The 6816-nt window shown below is 49.6% G+C and overlaps 1 protein-coding gene across 1 annotated transcript in view; it reads left to right on the top strand.

Annotated features, from left to right (window-relative positions):
* Positions 1 to 6816, top strand: part of Lzts1 (leucine zipper tumor suppressor 1) — a 68711-nt gene that overhangs the window by 10511 nt on the left and 51384 nt on the right. The gene's annotated exons all lie outside the window — the stretch shown is intronic.

The raw sequence follows: 6816 nt of genomic DNA, 5'->3' as shown, positions 1-6816 counted from the left end.
AGAGAGACAGAGAGAGAGAGGTTTTCTGTCCATCAGCACTGTGTTAACCCTTGTACACACAGCATCGCATTTGACTTGCATAGGGTACTGAGGCAGATATGGTTATTCTGCCAGTCCACGGGAAACACTTCCAGGAGTCCAGGATACCCAAACCCAGAGATGTTCAAGCCCTTTCATAGAAAATGGCAAGGCATTTGCATATAGGTGTGGCACATTCTTCCTTAGACTTTAAACCTTCTTTAGGTGACTTAAAGACCAAGTACAGTGTGCAGTGTATGTCAACGGTTTCCATATATTATTATTTAGGAAATAATAACAGGAAAATGTAATCAGTACATACACAATACAGACACCGAAGGTTAACCCCAAGGACTTGCAATTGCTAGGCAAGTGCTGTATCACTGAGCTACACACCCAGCCCACAACTTCTAAAAAATATTGTCAATCCCCAGTTGGTTGAACCCAGGGATTCGAAGATGCAGAAAGTCACTACCAACAGCACTGTTACTGGGAAGCCCCAAGTACACTGAAGCTACTTCACAATTTTGTCTCCACCGAACCTTGCGGGCAAAACCAGTCACCCTTCACCAAGAGCCTCTCCTGGACAGACTAGTTCACTTGTCTGCCACACTTTTCTTTTCTGACTCTTTTTTTGCCTGACATTGCTGGGAAAATGCTGGAAGCGACCTTGGAGATTGACCTACTGCATGAACAACGCCCTTGCTTTCTTCTGCTCCCCACCCCCATTTCTACAGTGATCACCTGGAGAACACACAGTGGAGACTGCGTTCAGGTGGGGGGTGCCAGTGAAATCCATAATTACCAAGCAGAGAGTTTGAGCTGCAGAGAAGAAAGACTGCAGCGAACACCATGAGGCTGAAGGGAAGACAGGAAAGCTGGCCAATCTGGAGGGTGTAGTTAGAAAGCTGCAGGGGCCAACAGGACCCCCAGCCAGTGCATTCCCTCCCAGACACCAGTCCCTGACCCCACAGTGCTTAGAAAACAACACCACCTCTCCTAGGACTCCGGAGCAAGGGGTCCTCCACTGCCGGAGGCCCAGAGACACCCGGTGCTTAAGTAAATGAGTAAATTAAATTGCTGCCCGCAGGGTCTCCAAAGCCTGGGTTGTTTTTCTGTGCCCCCTGGGGGAGGAAATGAATGTGCCAACATTCCCCATAGGGGAGCTAAGTGGTTTCCCAGGAGCCCTGGTCTCATATGCTCTATTTGTTTAAATGAGTTTAGGGCTACAAGCAAATGCGAGCACGACAGGGCCCATTTGCAAAAGGCCTCCCTCGGAACTGACAAGGGTCCTGCCAACCTCTTTGTCTGTTTGCCTTTCCTGGCCCTGGGGAGAAATTAGCCCCGAGTCGATTAGTCCATTAGTCACCAGCCATGAGCTCAGGAGCAGGCTGAGTATTATTAAGGGTACAGAAAAGGGGGAGGTGGTCTTTGCCCTACTTGATCACTACATGTTTATAGAGTAGCTGCCTTGGGCCAACTATTGAGCTGAACACTTAAAATCAAGCAGCAAAGTAAGCCTTGTCCATGTGGAACGATTGTACACATGCCACCTATTGCACAAGGAAGGAATAGAAGGGCCAGACATGGGTGTGCTATTTAATAGGACTTCAGCAGGATGCAGTGGGAGACAGAGGAGGGGTGGCCAGGGTGGGCAGAAAGACTTGCAGGACAATTTTGAAGTTCTAGCTTGAAGGAGGGCAAAGGGCTGGGATGTGGAAATGGCCTCAGTGGGATTGGGGTTACAACGGGGTGCTCTGGCCCAAATGTGATGGGGAGAGGCCCATCCTGGGCAAGTGGGAAGTGGCTGAGAGTTGGGCTAAGCAGTTTCGATGTCATGGTAAAGGGGGAAGCTAGTATGTATTTTGGGCTTAGAGTGGAAGATTCTCATTTACTGGGGGGGGGCAGTAAAGTTGGCAAGAGTCAGTTCAGGAGAGATCAGCTAGAGGGACAGAGAGAGAAGCCTCAGGTGGACCTGAATTCCTGTTCTTTTTTCTCTGCATACTGGTGTTGGGAATAACAGTTATTTAGCTTCATTAAACTAATTTCTATGATTGTTAAATAAGACACTATAGATAAAGTGTCCATCCCAAATGCGTGCAGAATAGGTGAGGAGTGACAGTTCTCTCCGGAGTTTCTCTTCCTCGTCTTCCTTCCTAGTGGGAACACTTTCTTCTTCTCACTATACCTGACTATGTGGTGGGGGTACTAAGGCTTGAAGCCAGGGCCTAAGTCATTCAATTCCTTAGGCTGCCCTTGAGCTTGAGATCAGCCTTCTCTTAGGCTCTAGGGTGCTGGGACATAGGAGTGTGTCACTACCCCTGGCTCCAGGACTTGCCCCTTCTTGAATTCACAGGTGAGACTCACAGGTGCATCCCAACATCTGCTCTACCCACAAGTAATTGGACCAAATCAAGGAGGGTGATTTCATCAAATCTGCCCATGACTGACAATGTGACCCAAGGTACTCCGCGTCACCGTCCAGGAAAGGAAGACAAAGAACATTTATTCCTTAGTACACTCCTGCTTCTGGGTGTGGCAACTGGACTGATAGCTCCAACCTGTTATCTCCGAGCAACTGTCCTGAGGGCAAATCTTGCACCACAAAAGCCAAACTGAGACAGAGACCTGAGCCCCAGTGCAATTGTGAAGCCAAGGTAGAACATAGCTGAAAGCCGGTTGCCCCACCTCTAGGGGTGCCCAGGGCGATTGAGACTGGCTGTGGTGTTGCCCCAACAATCCTAGCTCTTGGGAGGCTGTAAACAGATGGATCACTACAAGTCCATCTAGTAGTGAGACCCTGAACACCCTGTAGACCCTTCCTTAAAGAAAAAAAATAGCGTTTTAGAACCCAGTACAAAAGGGGGTGGGAGGGATTCACCCACAATACTTTCTAATTATTGTTCAAAACTATTGGGGCCGGGGAGATGGCTCAGTGGAATAAGTGCTTCCCTGGCAAGCACAAGGGCCTGGTTCAATCCCCGGTCCCACCAAAAAAAAAGCTTTAAATTACTAAGTTGCTCGGGCTGGGCTTGAACTGTGTTCCTCTTGCCTCAGTCTCACTCTGCTGGGAGTACAGGCATGTGCCACCACACCCACTCTGAGCCACTTGGTGCAGTGTGACCCAGTCATTCCTGCACATATTTCCTAAAGTCAGGTGAGCATCGAAGTGGAGCAGAGTCATCACTAGAGGGAATCTTGATGTCAGCAAGTTCTCCCAGGACAGCTAAGAGTGCCTCTTCCTTTTAGGGGTTCTCTGGTTTCCCTAGTCTGGATTTGGGTTAAGTACCTAGAATGAATTCCCTGATAATAATGCTAGTGATGATGAGAATTCCTTGAAGCAGGAAATATCTTCTAGGAAATTAGAAGTACTGCTTGCATGTATCTCATTTATCTTCACAGCGCTGGAGAAGGCAGAGAAAGGGTGTTTGACCCACTCAAAGCAGAGTTTACTGAAGCTTGGAGATAGGAGGTGCTAGGTCTCCTGGTACTTACAGGGAAGGAAAATGAATTCTGGTGAGGGAGCTGCCCAGCCAGGGCAGTTCCAAGGAACTGTTTTTTGCTGCTACTGCTGTTTATATGGGTAAGTGTGCTGGGCACTGAATTCAGGCCCTTTGCATTGAGGTACATGCCCAGCCTTTTTAAATTTTTATTTTGAGACAGGGTCTCAATATGTTGCTAAGGGCTGGGGAGATAGCTCAGTAGAATAAGCACTTGCCTGGCAAGTGCAGGGTCCTGAGTTCAATCACTGGTACTAAAAAAAAAAAAAAAAAATGTTGCTAAGTTGCCGAGGCTGGAGCAAATCAAAAAGGGCTCAGGCTGTAGCTCAGAAGGAAGACCCCAGGTTGGATGCACAGTAACACACACACACACACACACACACACACACACACACACACTGTGATGCTATTTTCTATTTTGATCTACCTTCAACTTTAATTCTTTCCATTAGTGGCCACTGACCCAAGACATACAGGATAAATGTTACCAGGTCCCATTACTGGGGAGCCTGCACCCTAGGGCAGAGCAGCAGGCACTGTGTCTCCAGTGGTGATTGGGTGAGGGGGTGGGAGTTTTATAAGAACATACTTTCTAGGGGCCGGGGAGATGGCTCAGTGGAATAAGCACTTGCCTGGCAAGCGCAAGGGCCTGAGTTCAATCCCTGGTTCTACCAAAAAAAAAAAAAAGAACATACTTTCTAGACCTGAGTCAGACAGAGGAGAACCTGCGGGATGCAGAGACCCACATGGGACACCTTCTGGGGAGCCCAGAGGTCCAGGAAGGGGAGGAGCCACGTTGAAAACCCGTCTCTGTGTGTATGTGTGTGGGGGATACACATGTGTTCATTGCAGAATCATATCCCACTGCTGAATCAGGAGCTCTGTGGGACTTTTGTCCTACGGGATATCGTGTTCCTGGAGCCTTCATATGTACACACATAACCACAACACACAGCAGCCATGCCGTCAGTCATGAGCCTCCTCCCCTCCTTCTGTGTGCATCCTCATGCCCATCCTCAACCTCAGTGCACCCCTTTTTGTTCCTGAAGTGTCTCCTTGTTTCTGTTACTCCACGGTGTCATCTAGTTTGGCCCTCCATACACACACCAACACACTGCCCACTCGGGCCTGACTCAGTTACTCTAGGGCTGCAAATCACACCCAGCCTCCTACCAGAGCATCTCTGACAGATGTGTCACCGCGCAGAAGGGCCTTAAAGAACACCTCAGCTGAGGAAACTGAGGCCTAGCTCCGGGTATGACTTGGCCAAAGTATGTAAATAGCCAATGATAGGATCAGAACCATGAGAAGGCGCCCAGAATCCTTTACCTGGTTTCCTGAAATTCCACATCTGAAGGCACAAAAAATGAGTTTGACTGAGGTTGGGGGTCCACTGAGCCTGCACAGTGCCTTCCAAGAGTCTCCTCTTACTTTGGGGTCTCAGAACGTATGATTTTTGTCTACTCATTCAGCAAAAATTCCAGACATACCCCCCACCACGTAAGCAAGCATATCTATGCTGTGTCAGTGATGGGGATACAAGGACATCTGGGGCTTTGGAGAGTGGAAGTGTCCTGCCAGGGATGATCTGAGACGGTGTGAGTGAAGAGTATGCTTTGGGCTTCAGACCTTGGGAGGCAGAGTCAGCTGAGTAGGGGGAAAGCTCTTGGGATGGAAGGACAGGCACACAGGAAGGTGAGGAGACAGTCGTTGCTACCAAGTGTGTGTACTTTGCACAAGACAGGGATTTTCACAACAAATCTATAATCTACAAATTCAGTCATTTAACAAAAAAAAAAATTATCGAGTACTTACTATATGTGCAAGTCTTAGATGTTGGAGCAACATTTAGGAACAAAACAGACCAAGTCCTCCACCAAGAAAAGAGGAAAACGAATCCCTGTCCCCAGGAGAGTATGTTGTGGGAGGTGTCGCCCTGATTCCCACGTGAAAAACCAGAGGTCCGGGGAGATTAAAACATCACCGTCAATACTGAGTGCCAAGATTCTGAGAGGTGGAGGCAAGAGGGTCACAAGCTCAAGCTGAGCTCTGGTGCTTAGGGAGAACCTGCCTCAAAATTAAAAAAAAAAAAAAAAAATTAAGAAGGGATGGGAATGTAGCTTAGTATTGAGGCCCTGGGTTCAATCCCCAGTACCAAAAATAAATAAATAAAAGATGAAAATAAAACAAAAAGCTAAATTTGTGTTCTTCTTAAACCCTTTGCCATTCTGCCCTCCAGGAGGCCTGGGATTGAAGCTTGGGGTCCTCAGGGCCAAGTCCAGAAGGCTGCAAGGATCTCCTGTAGGGCTTTGATTGCTTTTTTTGGTGTGTGTGTGTGTGGCACTGGGGATTGAACTCAGGACCTTGTGCTTGTCAGGCAGGTGCTTTGTGCTTATGCCACTGAGCTATATCTCCAGCTCTACAGGGTTTTGAGAAGGGATTGGTAGAAACAAAATGACTTCCTTCTCTGGGCTGTCTCTCACCCCACGTTCTCTTATGCCTCTATAACCATAAGCACTCCCTCCACCCCTCACCCCCACGTGGGCCCTTGCCCTCAGCACCTGACACACACCCCTGCCCTCCCTATCCCCACTAAGTCTTTGTCTGCAGGCCCAAATGTGTCAGCTCCTGGCCCTCCTGGCTCTACTGCTAGATGTCACAAACGATGGTGGCAACGGATGCCGCTAGGACTCCAGGGAGGATTCACGGCTATATGGGAAGTAGTAGGCCGATGCCTTCACTGGGCCCCTGCCATAGAGGAGGAAAAGTTGGTTTGAAACTGGGACAGGAGTGCCAGGGTTTTGGGCCAGTCTGGAATCCTGCTGTGGAGAAGTCAAAGGTCCAGAACCCAGAAGCCCCACCTTTCCTTGGGGCAAGGTGGGGGGGGATGGTACCTTACTGGGGAAGGGAAAACTGGTGAGTTAGAAGAGGGTTTCTCAAGACTGGGGGACATGCATAGAAAGGGCTGCAGGAGGGGAAACGCAGAGAGGAAAACCGAAGCAGCAAGAACGCAGTGAAGGGAAGGGAAGGGAAGGGAAGGGAAAGAAAGGGAAGGGAAGGGAAGGGAAAAGAAGGAACAAGATGGGGAAAGCCGGAGAAAGGGAGAGAGGGCTCGCTGCCGACCCGCCGGCCGGCATCTGATGGAAACTGGAGCGGACAGTCGCGCCGGCCGAGCTCTCGGGCGCGGGGAGGTCCGCGGGGCCACAGCTGTCAGCGGGAACAAAGGCCGAGCTGCGCCGGGGACCAGGCAGCCGGCAGCGCCGGCCAATCAGCGGCGCTGGCGCTGGCCCCGCCCCGC

This window comes from Octodon degus, unplaced genomic scaffold, assembly GCF_000260255.1.
Source record: "Octodon degus isolate 3935 unplaced genomic scaffold, OctDeg1.0 scaffold00036, whole genome shotgun sequence".
Classification (NCBI taxonomy): domain Eukaryota; kingdom Metazoa; phylum Chordata; class Mammalia; order Rodentia; family Octodontidae; genus Octodon; species Octodon degus.
This window is presented reverse-complemented; position numbering and strand designations above follow the sequence as displayed.